This window comes from Acartia tonsa, chromosome 3, assembly GCF_053477335.1.
Source record: "Acartia tonsa isolate MP-2025a chromosome 3, ASM5347733v1, whole genome shotgun sequence".
Lineage (NCBI taxonomy): Eukaryota > Metazoa > Arthropoda > Copepoda > Calanoida > Acartiidae > Acartia > Acartia tonsa.
The window spans coordinates 2,350,395-2,366,956 of NC_137262.1; the positions used below are offsets into that span (position 1 = coordinate 2,350,395).

General features: G+C 31.8%; 2 long non-coding RNA genes across 21 annotated transcripts; one reads left to right on the forward strand and one right to left on the reverse strand.

Moving 5' to 3' along the window:
• The first annotated feature begins 1,519 nt into the window (after positions 1-1,519).
• Positions 1,520-7,187, forward strand: LOC145313046 (uncharacterized). Of its 3 annotated transcripts, XR_013877223.1 has the most exons (5): positions 1,520-1,611; positions 3,408-3,475; positions 5,054-5,321; positions 5,576-5,618; positions 5,857-7,187. It is a non-coding gene; the product is annotated as an uncharacterized LOC145313046 (long non-coding RNA). The 3 variants fall into 3 exon arrangements; XR_013877222.1 differs by having other exon boundaries at positions 5,576-7,187; XR_013877224.1 differs by having other exon boundaries at positions 5,054-5,301; positions 5,576-7,187.
• Positions 7,188-9,848: 2,661 nt separating this feature from the next.
• LOC145313041 (uncharacterized) lies at positions 9,849-14,967 on the reverse strand. 18 transcript variants are annotated; one of them, XR_013877219.1, is made up of 6 exons: positions 14,858-14,967; positions 13,330-13,387; positions 12,649-12,734; positions 11,461-11,685; positions 10,508-10,944; positions 9,849-9,929 (listed from the first exon to the last, which is right to left on the reverse strand). It is a non-coding gene; the product is annotated as an uncharacterized LOC145313041 (long non-coding RNA). The 18 variants fall into 18 exon arrangements; XR_013877217.1 differs by having other exon boundaries at positions 10,458-10,898; positions 11,515-11,685; positions 14,858-14,957; XR_013877220.1 differs by having other exon boundaries at positions 9,849-9,977; positions 14,858-14,957.
• Between the last annotated feature and the right edge of the window lie 1,595 nt (positions 14,968-16,562).

The window sequence follows — 16,562 nt, forward strand, 5'->3', positions numbered from 1 at the left end:
GGATGTTATATGAATATATAAAGCTTCTTTACAGCCAAAAAAATTGGGGAAAAAAATATCATTTATGGAGCAACAACAAAAGTGGGTTTATCACAAAACCTCGATTTTTTAGTCAGCTGTTCCATAAAAACCAAGTCATTACCTGTATATTATAAAGCAATGCCAGGCGATTAAAATGAGATATTAAGCACTTTCTAACTCCAAAAATTGATTCTTCTAGATCAAAAATTAGTTTAGCATTTTTGGTGACTCAAAGGACCTAGGAAATCTCCTGCAAAAAAGAATATATATCCCTAGAGGCAATAATATGCAAAGGAGTGTTCATACAAGTTTGTGAAATTTTATATGGAGACCTCATATATGCTATTACTTTTTTAAAAAAAATAATTCTTATGTGTTTTTTTTATAAAAAAAATTTAATCAACATAAATTCGTAATTATCCGGAATAAAAAAATTATATGCATTTCTTCCAAAACTCCGCCGACAACAAAGTCTCAGAACAATACTTAAAGCAATAATAACTCTTCTAATATATGTTCTGAGGTTTTCTAATTGTAAAGATCTAATTTTTTTAATATGTGATATGATCTATGTTTTTATTTTTAAGAGATAGCTTTGCTTATAAAATATTGTTTTAGTATATTTAAAAACATTACAGTAAAAAACGGTCTTTATTTTTATTATATATATAAATATACACAATTCGAAGCTAGCTTTTATAACAAAGTGAAAAAAAACATGTTGCGTATTTTTGAGTTTAAAATGCCCCCCACCCCCCTCTAATGCAAAGTGCCCCCGAGAGTCCCGAGGGACATTTTGATTTGGGGGGGGGGGTAAGTGTTTTGTAGATTTTGTTTGAAATCTTACTCACAGGAAAAAAAACGATGAAAGACTAAAGTTTTAAATGTTTTTAAAATTATAGAATTTTTGATCTTCAAAATTAACTACAAAAAATGGAAAGCTAATTATTACATAATTGATATGCATGCCGCTTTCAATTATTGGGGGAGAATCCATTGAAATTTAAATTTATTTTGCATTTATTAATACTCTAGTGAAATTAATATTTACAGTTTTACACCATTTGGTTTTGACTTGGTATATGGCAAATAAATAATTACATGATTGAAGGGTGACATGTGTTTTTAATTTTAGCCGGTGATTTTTTAGTACGCTACTGTGCTTAATGTTATTGCCATATAATCTCGTAATTATTTTTATATCCATTCTTTTATCCTTATTTAGTAACTAGCGGCTACGCCCCTAGAGGCCTCTAGATGAATCTCAAAACCCATTATTTTACTTAAGTTTTAAATTTTTTTTTCGGGCGTTGGAACTTCCGGAAGTCTTGTTTTTCTCTTCTCCCAAAAACTAGATATAAACCTTCCCGGGACCTTTGAGAAGCTACCCTGTTAAGGAGAACCCTATCGGTTCAGCGGTTAGCGAGATCCCTTGGTACAAACAGACAACCGTACGAACAAATAAACATCCTTTTACTTTATTATTATTGTCTGATATTTGATTTGTTTTTCTTTCAGATTAATATTTTTTCATAAACGCTAATCTGCACATGTAGTGGAACACAGTTCTTTTTCCTGGTATATAGCTAGGTAATTAATATTTTCTATAATAAGGATTGGTCTGTCTGTACTGTACGTAGCCTTAACGGTTAGCTCTTTTCGTTGATATGCATGTTAGAATTGTCCTTTGGCCGGGCACCTGTAAAACTAAGTTCTATGTCTCTCTTAGCCCAATTTTTTATAAAACTTTGGGTACATTTTTAATTAAGAGTCAACCCCAATGTCCCCTCCCTCTCTGGTGTTTGAATTAAACTTCGTACTTTGGTACTAGTATAATTTATTGTTTTATGTCCCCCTACCTCCCTGGTTTTTAAAAAACATGTTGGTACCAAAGTTTTAAGTAGGGTTGGGCCGGATATTTTTTTGGCCGGATACCGGATATCCGGCCAACACAGGATATCCGGCAAATATCCGGTTATCCGGCAAATATCCGGTTATCCGGCCAAATTACCGGATATCCGGTCGGGATAACCGGCACAATTACTATATATTAAAGTATCTAAAAAGGATATAGTCCCTTTCGTGAGATCGCACCTTAAGGGGCGATTCGTTGACTTTTTAAAATTGCTTTTAATAGGTTATTTTAGATTAGGTTATATTTGGTTAGGTGATTGCCCCGCAAGTTTAAGCAATTGGCCCCGCAAAGTTAGAGTCCCCCGCGAGAGGCTAGAAATAGGAGGAAAGCTACTGTGAAAATTCAAATAATCGCTCCTTAAGGGGCGTTACCACGAAAAGGACTATATCCGCAAAAATATTTCTTCATAAACTGGTGTTTTATATTATACTAGCGGCTGCGTCCCTAGTATCTAGGGATATTAGAAGGGACATGAAAGTGCAAAAAAATAACTTAAAACCTTACAACGATTTTTTTTATAAAAATTAAATAGCCTAAGACCACCCTGGGACCTATAAGAAGCTTCACTCTAAAGGAGAACCATATCGGTTCAGCGGTTAGCGAGATCCTTCTCCACAGACAAAAAAAAAGCTTACTTTATATAATAGGATAGAATTAAGGTTAAAACTTAAAAATTAAGTAACTATTTTATGATCTTTCTTCTTAGCAAATAAATCTAATTAATTATTACTACCCTCTATCTGTAATATCAACCCCTAATGGTTGAAGGATGAGCTGGGAGGTGGCGTTGAATGCCTGCCCCCCCCCCCCCTTGTTTTTTCTATCCTATTTTCTGTGTATAAAATGTAGAGGGCTATAACTGAGTGACTTTCGACATATGGGGTATGACACATAACTGAGAGTTGAAATTTGAAAAAAATTGAAAAAAAAATTTCTAAGAGGATAACGCCTAACCGCCCTTATAGAAGAACCGCTGGACCAATTTGGCTCTGCTATTCAGTTACTAGTTATACGAAGGATTTAAGCTATTTTCAAGTATTGCTTTGAAACCGATTAATATCCGATGGATTACAACCCAGCTCACTTTAGCCATACTAAAAAAAATAAATAGGTAAATAGCATTGTATTACAGACAATTTTCCTTGTATAATTAAATAAAGTTCATAAGATTAATATTACTTTTGAAAGCCCATGCCTTCGGCTCCTCGAGACTAACAAAACTAGTTAATTTTCTTAATTTTTAATTATCCGCGGAAAGCAGTCTATAATACAATGCATCAATAACTCTTCCCGAACAGCCCCCCCCCCCCCCCCCCCAGTGCAGCAAAGTTTGACATTTCAAATTTTCGAACTATTAGATACTTGCGCTTCAAACATAATATCTCTTAATACATACAGGCAAACAAACTCCCAACTGATTTAGAAAGGGTTGTTAACATTCATTTTAAAGTTTTTTTTGTATTTATTTTAGGTGTACTGTGTTGCAAATTAATAAGCAAGAATGATACCAGATCAGTAAAAGAAATAAGTCATTCCTTGGTAAGTTTATTTATAAATCAACAAGTTTGACAAGATTGAAGTATAATTGTTTTATTGCTAATCTTTTAGGGACAGATAGACCTACTGACAACCCCCAGTTGAAAAATAGTTGTGTTACGAACAAATTAATGTTTTTAATTAAACAATTATGTTTTATTTACTAGCGACCACGCCCCCCTGGAGGCTTCTAGTGGCACTTGAGGTGGGGGAGTGAATTTGACACATACTATTTTTAAAAGCGAAGCTTTACTATAATTAGGGTAGGTCCGTCTGTCCGTATATACGTCCGTCCACCCGATATAGATAGCTTTTTTCGTTAATTTAGGTATGTTAGAATTGTCCTATCGATTTCAAACTTTGCATGGTGATTCTTCTAGTGGTTAGGTACGATTTATAAAGCGTAGCAACTCTATAGTCATTACCAGTGCAGAATGTCTGTACGTCCATTTTAAACATGTTTATTTTTCTACTTTTTTAACAACAAATTTTTATGTGATGTGATTATCCATTTGATTTGAGTTTTGGTATATTAATTCCTGGGACAACAAAGTACAATATTATAAGCAGAGCAACTCTATAATCAAGGCCTAAAAATGTAAGTATGTCCATAAACATTATCCTGTATCATGCAGTTTTTCAAAAAAATTACTTACAATTTTGCGTCGACTCTTATACTTTTATATTCTGATTATTCTGAAATTTTACAAGTGTAAATGTCTGTTAGTCCTACCGTTTCAGTGCTTCGCTTGGCGTTCTCCTCTTAGAAATTTGCTTTTCAATTTTGAAAATTTGAGTACTCCCCCCCCCCCCCCTCCCCCCAACAGCAACAACTATTTTAGGTTATGTTAGGTTTTAGGCTAGGGAGCCGATCGCTGCGATCCTGTTACTTTATTAAAACCACCTTAAGACTTAAATCTCAATATGAAGAAGTATAAAACATCCCGGATTTATTTGAAGCTTTCCTAAAAAACAGGAACTCTATCCAGTATATATTTACTGACAAACTAAAACATTACATTAATTCGGTACATAACAACTGAACCGATTGATTTCTACATTTCCCTTACAAAGTTTGAAATCTATAGGTCAATTATAACATGTCTAAATTAACGAAATGAACTAACTGTTCCACTTAAAAAGATAACCGGCCACCCAAATTTTTCATTTTAAACTCCCCCCCCCCCCACTAAAAAAAAAGCTTGGACGTCTTTGGGGGCCGACCCTAATTATAGAAAAGCTTTGCTTAAAAAAATTATGCCTAAGGTTTCAGATAAAAGCGTAACTTTCATGCAAAGATCATAGTTATTCATCGCATCGTATTATAGACAGCTTTCCACGGATATCAAATGAAAAAAGTATAAGATTAAAACCAGTTTTAAACCCCAGGGGCCAGAGGGGATTGAATTCTAGTATTAATTTCATGATTTTTATTTTAATAATTGTGGAAAAATTGTCTGTGATACGATGCTATACAACATGATTTTTTTATGTATGGCAGAAAACTAGTTCTAATCCAGCAGATATTAAGCAGTTTGAATTTTCTGACCTTATTTGACTAAAGTATATACTTATTTTCAGGACACAGATAAATGCATCCGCAAGCATAGAGAAGAGTGATCTTACTCTTAATCTCAGGCTAGTGAAACCAGGATGGCCGTGAACGGAGTTACCTGGCTGAAAGACAATAAAAAAAAATTCATCGGTTTGCGGCGCTTGAAAAAAATATACAAATCATGAATTTTTGTATAATATATTTTCAGTGATTTTAACCATGCTGTAAATATTGATTGAAAATAGACATCATTAACACATAATATGTGACAAATGCAATGCAACCTCTTTTTTTGTATAGTTTTTTTTTTGGGGGGGGGGGAGTGGGGAGGGGTGATATTCAGTTTCTTAACCTTTCTAGATAAATGTAAGAACAAGGAAAAAATCTTATTTTAAGTAGGTAAAAAGATTAAGTGAAAATTATTATTTTTGATCTGCAAAGCAGCACCTATACTGAAGTTTTTTCTAGAGCAAATGATTTAATAACTTGTTTAATTTGACCGTCCAACTTTAAAAAAATATACAAAAAATCAATCAAAAATTTGCCAGGTTCAATTTGTGTTTTGTTAATAATGTACATGGACGAAAAAAAGTAAGATTTAATTTCAAATTTAATTCTATTTTGTTATTTAAACTGCCCTACTTTGCATTTAATTAACCTTGTATAAACATATATCCTATTTATTCACTTTATTTGTTATCAATGTGTAACCATAGGGAATTTTAATTCTTTTTTTTTATATGTAAAAATGCCTATAAAACATATATTAAGTAATAATTGTTTTAAAATGCATATTTTGATAAATTTTAATTGTTATTTTTTTGTTTAGTACCTGATGATGAGGGCAGTTTTGCCCTCGAAACGTTGAATAAAGGGGGGGGGGGCGGAAGTGACACTTTTTGAAACCAAAACTAAAAGTTAAAGGAACTCAACTAAAAAAAAGAGTTAGGTACAGGTCTGACATTTTGCATGGCAGTTGCTTTATAGGGGTACAATATGGAACTGTGAAGAAACGGCGGCGCAACCGCCGAGAAAAGGCAACAAAAATTACGGCGGTTGCGCCGCCGTTTCTTCACAGTTCCATATTGTACCCCTATAAAGCAACTGCCATGCAAAATCTCAGACCTGTAACCCTTTTTTTAGTTGAGTTCCTTTGTTGACTCTTAGTTTTGGTTTCAAAAAGTGTCACTTTCGCCCCCCCCCCCCCCTTAAAAGTTTGATGCCTTGAGTTTTTCATTCTGAGGATTTTACATGTTGGGTCCGTTAACCATTCGTCTTACTTATTATTTTTTAGAACTGATGAATATTTATTACTTAAATGAATTTCATACATATTAAAAACAAGTTCATTAAAAATTTGAAAATGAGAATAATAAGATTCCAGGATTATTCACTTTTTGTTGTTATTTTTAGATACATAGGTACTCTTTTTATATTTCAATAAAGTCATACCACATGATTTTTTTAAATTCCCTATCCATTGGAAATTTTTTTTTTCAAATACTGTAAATTGTTTTTACCGGACATAATTTAATATTGAAATTTCTTTTAGTAGTACTGGAAAACTTAAAAATTTGTCATCTACATTAAATATCATTTGAAGATTCCTATACATTTATGGATCAGGGAAAGAAAACAAAGTAGATGGTTTTGTTGTATATCACAGTAGCTTTTGATAGGTTATTTAGGTTAGGTAAATGTTAATGGTTGCCCCGCAGCAGGATTAGGAAATTGGCCCCATAGGGACTAGACATAGGAGAAAACTACTGTGAATATATAATGAAACCCGATACTTCTTTTTCTTTTCGTCATCCAACGTTTTTGTTAATGAAGCTAAAAGCTTCACATTTGGGATATTGGCTCTTAATTGTGGCGGTCATTCAACAGTTGAGCGGTGTATTTCTTGCAAACTCCCTTTTAGCCAAAATAAACTTCAGTTCATCCGCCTTTACTTTAATGTTCCGCGTTTTACTTCATTATAGCAACTTAAATGCAAAAGATATTAGATGCAAAGCGGCATTGGTGACCACCCCCATGTTTTGTTATGTAGTTTTATTCTTGTTATGTATGTTTTTTATTGTTAATATAAAGTTCCTAATACTTTAGTTTTACATAAAATGAATAAATTTTACATATAATGTAATAAGTTTTTTTTATGATTGTTATGTTTTTAGTAGCGAAGCTACTCTATAATTCCAAATGTCCGCCCGTCCGTTAGACATGGATAGGGGGAAATGCTATTTTCTCGCCTACTATAAAAGATAAAAGGCTGAAAGGGGACTATGCATGAACGAGAGCAAGTGATTTCAAGCACCTTCCAGCATTGAACTATAGTAATTTTTTTAATATGCTATGTTTGTGCTTAATATAGTGTTATCGACTAAAAATATTTAATTTTATTATGATTTTATATGTGAAAAACTATGACATTAGTATTTTTTGATGAAATATCACCAATTGTTTTGTTGAGTTTAAAAAGCTTTGACACTAAAGTATACAATATCAATTAAAAATGTATTAGATATGTAATTTTGTTAACAGTTAAATTCATGTACTTTAACAAAGAGGACTATCCACGAACAAGGTCAAGAGCAAGTGATTCTAAGCATCTTCCAGCATTGACCCATAGTATTTTTTTAGTAAATATACTAGGTTTATGTTTAATATTTGCTTTATTGTCTGAAAAGTTAGGTTTCACCATGGTTTTATATAAAAAAACTTTGAAATGTTAAGTATTGTTTTGTGCAATATCATCGAATGTTTTAAAGTGTTCAAACTGTTGTTAAAAGCATTAAAATTGTATATTTAGAAAAAGGGTCGGTAACTTGTAAACAGTTTAATTAATGTACTCTTGCAATTTACAACATTTGATGCTTTTCTGCAGTGTTATTTTATTTTGTCCTTTGAACTCAACAAAGCATTTGATGATATTGCTTTACATTTCAAAGTTTTTTTCATATAAAACCATGGTGAAACCTAACTTTTTAGTCGATAAAGCAAATATTAAACATAAACCTAGTATATTCACTAAAAAAATACTATGGGTCAATGCTGGAAGATGCTTAGAATCACTTGCTCTGGTTCGTGGATAGTCCCCTTTACAAAATTAGATGATATTGCGTAAAAAAATGCCTAACATTTCATAGTTTTTTCATATAGGACAAATGTGACATCCATATTTTTAGTCAAATTAACTAGGTATATTACACCTAGGCTAGTATTTTCACGAAAAGATATTCAGGTTCACTGCTGGAAGGTGTTTAAAATCACATGTTTTCGATTTTGCCCCCTTTTTGTAATGCATAATTGACTATAGAACACCCATGGCGGTTGGACTGCTTTTTAGAAGTAGGAAACGATTATTTGTGCTATGAAACATCTTTAATAAACAAGGATAAAACCATGCATAAATAGCGAAGCTCATGCATAGGAAAAAAGTGTAATCAACAGACAGTCGAACAAAGTTAGTATTAAGAGGATATGTATTAGTCTACAGAATCTTCACAATAATATTCAATAGGTTCTTTAAACAAAAAAGAAACACATTTCTCGTATTCATTCGAATCCGGTGGATAGGAACCGGTTCTCATCCATACGAAAAACTATGTCTAGCATCGTATTATATCCAGTTTTCTACGAATATAAAAGTGTACATTACAATCATAAGATCAAAACCAGTTTTTTAGCCGGTGCCTTCGGCACCTCGGGGCTGAAAAATATTCTATATCCGCGAAAAGCCATTTATAATACGATGAAAGAAATAACTATTCCCTTACCTAAATGTGAGTTCTCCATGATTTTACAGATGGACCATGAAAGTTAAAAAGTAGAAATACATTTGAACTAAAATTCTTGTTTTAAAACAATCAGCCTTTATGATAAGTATAGAATTCATCTAGTTACGTGCTCTGCTCAACTTTTTGCTGAGGGGGTGCAAATAGAAGAGATGATAAAAACTGGAAGAATACCTTTTAATTTTTTAGGAGAGTTAAGAAATCCTACTTTTGCATGATTCTAATGTTTCCAAGAATTTGACAGACCAAGTGAATTATAGTATGAATTTTCATACAGCTAACTATCTGAAATAACATGCATTGTTACAGAAATATAAGAACTTGCAAAAAAAAAGGGAATTATCGAATAGCTTTGTTTATGATGAGGTTAAATTTTGTTGATTTGTATTAATAGAATTATTACCCAGTTCTATGGAATTTTAAAACATTTGCCAATACCATTAAATCCTTAAATCTAAAACGTAGTAGCTAATGAGGTTGTAAAAGGGTTAACACGCCTACCAAATTTTAAAAATGTGAAGCCATTTAAACTTTCTTTGATTACCTAAATATACTCCACAATTTTGATTTCCTTCTTTAAAAGTCTTTCTCGTATTCATTCGAATCCAGTGGATAGGAACCAGTTCTTATCCATACGAAAAAACTATGTCTAGCATTGTATTATATCCAGCTTTCTACGAATATAAAAATGTACAATCATAAGATTAAAACCAGTTTTTTAGCCGGTGCCTTCAGCACCTCGGGGCTAAAAAAAACTAGTCTTTAATCTCATAATTGTACATTCTATATCCGCAGAAAGCCGTTTATAATACGATGCAAGAAATAACTATTAATTCTATTCGAAGTTATCTATCATCCCTGAATTAGCTTAACTTTAGAAAAAAAGATTGAAAACATCCTATGAAAAGCTTCACTGCAAAAAAAAAAACATAGAATTCACCAGTTAGCAAAATCCGTTTAGGTACACACAGACAGACATTCTTTTTCTTTATATAAGTATTACAAAAGAAAAATATTAAGAATAAAGTTTTTGTTTGGTAGGTATTTATTAAAATTTAGTAAAATGAATAATATATTTTTAAACGACAACACATATAATGATACAATTCTAAAAAACAAAAATCAGGCATCATATAAATCCCAAAAACATATCGATCTAGGTTTCCTCTTGCATGATATTGAAAAAGCCTAGTTTTCTTTTTTAAACTAACTTTAAAACCGAATACCTTATTGTAAGTATTTTTTTTTGCAAAACTTCTAAAATACAGTATAGTGTTAAGGGACATACTTAAATTTTCAGGAATTGATTATAGAGACATACAAAAAGAGAGGGGTAGGTTTCTGGTAGAATCTGTAAAGGTGTATGTTTTAAGGCTTAAAAATAGTAGTAGATGGAAAATATTCACTAAATATGTGTATTTCTTATTGAAAAGAACTATAGACAAATTTTTTTAAAAAGTTAACATAAATTTTTATCTTTCTACTACTGTTTTTAACTTATAACACATAAACTTTACGGATTCTACCAGAAACCTACCCCTCTCTTTGTTGTAAAAAAGTAAACAATTAGCATATTTTAAATGGACGAACGGACTTTCTGGTAACAATTACGTTGCTACGCTTCCTAAATCGTAACCAATCTTATAGTAATCAGCATACATAGTTTGAGATTGATAGTACAGTTACAGCCTGTTTAAATTAACGTAAAGAGCTAACTTAAAATCACATAATAATAATAAAACAATGAGGCATATCAAAAAATTCACTACAACTAAAATCTAGGCATAATATATCAATTGATGTACATAAATTAACTTGAATGCAGGGGATGGACAAGACATAAGATTGAACTGGGATTCTATACCATTACCTACTAAAGTTAAATTATTGCAAACAAGTTTTGGAAGTTTAATTTTGCTTAAAAGTTATGAAATAAGTTAAAAGTATTGAGAAGATTTTGATAATTGCAATTATTTTTCAGTCAAGATTATAAAATTATCAAAAATACTTTACTTAAAACATTAACAGAATACATAAAGTTGGGCGAGGGCGAATGTGACACTTTTTAAAACCAAACCTAAAAGTAAAACGCAATTTTCCACCAATTGTTTTGCCATTTCTTGCTAAATCAGACAATTTTGAATCATCCAAGACATACTCTTTTTTTATAAAATTTTCCTTTGACACATGTTTTCAATACTCAAACATATTAAAAAAATTTAATAATTCAAAAGGGGGGGCGAAAGTGACACTTTTTGAAACCAAAACTAAAAGTCAAAGGAACTCAACTAAAAGAGTTACAGGTCTGAGATTTTGCATGGCAGTTGCTTTATAGGGGTACAATATGGAACTGTGAAAAAACGGCGGCGCAACCGCCGAAAACCGCCGAGAAAAGGCAAAAAAAATTTCGGCGGGAAACGGCGGTTTTTGGCGGTTGCGCCGCCGTTTCTTCACAGTTCCATATTGTACCCCTATAAAGCAACTGCCATGCAAAATCTCAGACCTGTAACTCTTTTTTTTAGTTGAGTTCCTTTGTTGACTTTTAGTTTTGGTTACAAAAAGTGTCACTTTCGCCCCCCCCCCCTTTTGTTGTTGAAAACAAAGATTGTCTAAAATGATTCAAAATTGTTAAAATTGACAAGAAAAAGCAAAATAAATTCGGCGGAAATTAACAGTATTTGACTAGAGCGTACATTCTTCGCAGTTTCACATTATTCCTATTTAAGGCAACTGGCATGCTAAATCAGCTTTGAGGGGATAAGTATGTTATATCACTTCAAATTATTAATCACTCCAAAAATATGCAAATAGTCGTTCGATGTTTTAACACTGTCCAAGAGATGAAGTTGCATTCAAAATATAACCTGAAAATAAAAAGAATTAACATTTTTTCGTTAATTAAGAATTTGATTCAAATAATCTTTCAGAAATATAGAGTGTCAGCTAAAATTTAGCATAATAAAGTAACAGGATGTTTGTCAGTCTGTCTGTTTGTACCAAAGGATCTTGCTAACCACTGAACCCATATGGTTCTCCTTTTCTGGGTAGGTTCTCATAGGTCCTAGGAAGGTTTATAACTATTTTGAAGGAGGGTACCACCACCTTTCCAAGATAAATCGCACTAAGAAAAAAAATCCCCCCCCTAATCAAAATTTTAAAAGTTAAACTTTTTTTTATAAAACTAAAATAAAAAATGAAGATTGATTTGATTACTTTTCACCTTTGGCTTAAATACATTCAAATAAGCCTTACTTTTAAAATTATTGACTGAAAGTTGACATCTGCAATGAAATATAGAATAGAGGGAATGCATTGGCTCAAAACTGCAGCACTCATTCCCGGGCACTGTCAACATTAGCAGGTTGTGTAATAAAAAGGTATGCTGTGCATATGTGGAGATAAGATTCTTACTACATGAGAGGCAACACTTTACAACCCATCCCTCCCCTCCAAAAAAAAAGAATGAAATAATAAGAACATCTTTTTAAGAGCGAAGCTTTTTTTATAATCGGTCGGTCCGTTCGTCCGTCCACCAGTCCGTAACGGTTATAATTTTGATTTTTGAAGATATGTTTCAAGTATTTTTTACATTTTCTTGAGTTTAGTTATTGGATAAATGTATTTGATGATAAGGTTGAAAAAAAAATTCAAAACAATGTTTTAAAATTTCTTTGGAGTTTAGTTATGGAAATAATGTACCCATTACTTTGATTTTTCATCCCATTATCTGTTCAGAAAAGGGTATTTTCCTTAATTTGGCACTCAACAACAAAACTATGACTGAACCCCCCCCCCAAAAAAAAAAAAAAAATATGACCCTAGCATACCTCTGAGAAGCGATGATGATGTCCATTAACCAGTCAGTATACGAAGTTTCTATTCCACCGGGATCGAACCCTTCTGTTACTACACCCTAAAAATAAGATATAGGTATCTTTTCATGTACAGCAGCTGTGTAACTGATAACCAATGATCACAGCTGCCTGCAAATTATTTTTACAGCAATTGGCACAAAAAATACCATCTATTGTAATTTTTAAAACAAAATTTTTAGTAAAGTAGTTGATTTCAGTTTTTTAGAAAGTAGTAGTTCCATGAATGAAAACTAAATAGTTTTCATGAAAAGTCATGCCTTTGTGAGAAAAAAATGCCTACTGTCCTTTCGTGTAAAAGCAGACTAAACAAATTCAATAATAATATACAGCACCCTCACCCTTTAAAATAACCTCAAAATTAATTAAAAACTAACCAAAAATTTATTGCAACTGTCTCTGATAGACGAACAGTCAGTGGCAAAATTTAGTGTACTTGTAAGACGTAGGTATATCTTACATATCCCGTCTGTTTTTAAGAGATATACATAAATGACACTAGCTGAAGAGTAGCTTGATCCTTCTAATAAAAATAGGTCAAGTATCATACCCTCCCCTCCCCCCAAATAAACTTAAAATCAATAAAACCTAACCGAAAATTAATGTAATCATCTTAAAGGTAAATAAAAAAGGTACCTTTTTTTGTCGGTAACCCAGGACATTACGTAGATTGCTGCCTCCATTCCACCTCATTCTGAAATAGAAAGGCTAAGTTTATTTTTGTTAGAGGTTATTACTTAAATTTTTTATATAGGTAGGCATTTAGTTTTTTGTCGATAAATAAAAACATGCTTATTTCTTCAAGGAGGGAGGGGACAGAAGACTCTAAATTACAGCAGTACCCAAACTTAACTTATTCATTACTTTAAAACTTTACTATACTTACACTAAATATTTATTGTGGTTTCAAATCAGAGGTAATCTACAGATAGGGTAATTTTGTTCATAATCATTTTGGGGATGCATATCAATTTATAGCCCATTGTTTTATCCCTTTATAATCCATGGTTATTTTTACAATTGATATTTTAGGAAAATTAATTTTCTTCTCTATGGGTGATTTCAAAAACTAGGGTTAGTAATTGATGCTCTATCAAGCCAAAATATTAAGTTTTAAACAGTGGCGTGCACAGGGTTTCACCAGGATAGTATTTCTTTAGGTGAAAAAAGGGGAAGGCCTTTCAAATTTTAATTGCATGGATGTTACTGTTGATATCGGACTAAACTCCCATTCCGGAAGCTAATGGTATTATTATATTTAAACCAAACTTTATGTGACATTAAAAAAAACTCTTTAAAGTCAATATCTGGTACAATAGAAATTAAGGGGGGGGGGGAAGTTTTGTCACATCTGCATAAACTGTGTGTTAATAAAAATAGAGACCATCTGGAGGCCTAGAGCTCCGGAACCTGGAGACCTATCCAAAAAATCTTAAATCTGGAGGAAATTCATCATATAGGAATGATTTTATCTTTAACAACCTATCTTCTCAGTGCAAAGATAAAGCCTTTACACACGGTTTACGCAAATGTGTCAAAACTCCCCCCCCCCCCTTAATCAATTTGGCGGGGCACACTAGTAAAAAAAACATTTAGTAAAAAAAAATTTTCTTTTAGTTTGGAAGTAGAATTTCTTTTTACTTTACATAATTCAAGTGCATAGGTATATTATTTACATTTATTAGGTGATTAGATTAGTAAAACTTAATCATAGGAGAAGAGAGGGGTACATTGGACTGGAAATTATATAATATTGGTACACAACGTTTTATACATACAATCTCTCAAACATTAGCTTAAAAATGTTAGGGATATAGTTGTCCTCTATGACATAATGGTTTATACCACGATTCCTTGGTCAAACGGGCAAAAAGTAGGCATTGTTAGTCAATATTCGTTTGTTAGTCAATTTGTGAATCTATTTTTCTATGTATTATGCCGCATATCTTCAGACGGACGGAGAGATGTACGTATATATATGGACGTTCGTAGTATTCTAGATTGCTTAAGCTCGGTTAAACAATTTTAAAACTAAACAAACCATACTATTTGGCTATCAAGGGACATACAAAGGACCAGAAAGCCCAACAAAATTTTAGTTGATAGAGTAGGTGAAAATTATTTGCCTATTTTCAGAAAGGTATAAAAAAATAATGATACTTACTTGTAACTATCTTTAAATTAACGTCATTTCACAAGATGGCTTATCACTAAATAATGCACATTTTATTTTCTAAAATATTTTTTTTGTTAATAAGGTACGAGGTAAAATATATTGTGTTTTAAATGTAGCTAAGTAGCGCGCGAAGACGCATTAAAAAGTAGATATTTAAATTTCATGCCAAAGAAAATATCTTAGGATCAATGAAAGTCTTTTTTAAAAGGTGACAATAGTTGGTAAAACTAATTCTCGTATTCATTCGAATCCGGTGGATAGGAACCGGTTCTCATCCATACAAAAAAAAACTATGTCTAGCATCATATTATATCCAGTTTTCTACGAATATAGATATGTACAATCATAAGATTAAAACCCGCTTTTTTTAACCAAAAATGTTGAAAATGTGTGTGTGTGTTACGAAGGATCTCACTAACCACTGAACCGATATGGTACTTTATTCCAATGTAGCGTCTTATAGGTCCTGGGAAGGTTTAAAACTAGCCCCCCCCCCCCCCTCCCAGAAATATATATTTAGTGGGATTTTTTATTTTACTGTTTAAACTAAAGAAATAGAGGGGAGATAGGGGGTCAAATTCAACCCACACTACTGCAAATACCCATATAAGCCCTTAGGGCCGTAGCTGCTAGTTAATAATTAAAGTAAAATGATTAAATAAAGAGTTCATCAAAATTAAAGCAATCTCCGGCCTTAGGTACGTACAGAAATAAAATCATGAAAATTAACTAATTATCATATATGTTTTAAAAACGTTTCATATCTTTTTATTTTAATCAAAAATGTAATAAATAACTAGGAACTAACTAGCGAGAATTTAAATGATTTGGTTTTAGTTAGACTGCTAGGAAAAACGTGACATGTAATTTAATTTTCATTGTTGTTTACTTTTCTAGCAGACGACAATAATTAGAACTTTATAAAAATAGTATGTGGGGGATAATGTTTTGTAGATTTTGTTTTTTAACTAATTCACAAGGAAAACAACGATAAAAGACAAAAGTTTAGATGTTTTAAAAATTATATGGAATTTTTGATCTTCAAAATCAACTACCCGAACATAACATATGAAGAACCGTTTCTGTCAGCGGTTTTTCGTAAAAAATGCATATAATTCTTAATAAGGCGGATAATTGTGGAATTGTGTTGATTAAATTTTTTGTTTAAAATAAACATATAAATAATTAAAATTTAAAAAAATCAACATCATTTTTGAAATCTACATAAAAAATTTCACAAATATAGTATACAACAATGGGTAAAGGGGTAAATATTCTTGATCTGCAGGAGATTTCCTAGGTCCTTTGAAATTTGATTTGTAGCAAGAGAAAAATATTAAAAAAACATACTTTTTTCTATCTAAGAGGCAAATTAATGGTATCAATATATTCGCAAATGTCTTATATACAGTTTAATACACTTTTAAGTCCATTATTTTTGGGCTATGAGTGAACGTCGAATAAGGTTGATTTTATCTCAAACATCATGTTTCTTTTATTCAAGGATAATATAATCCTTACACAAAAAAAACTAAATGTCGTCTTACAACATGACGTCACAAACCGAAAATTATTTTGACCAATGAGAATTCAGAATTCAAGTTGAACAAAAAATCTGACCAATAGAAAATAAGGTTGATATATGTTTATACATGGACTAATTAGACAAAAATAGATATTTTTAATAAAATTC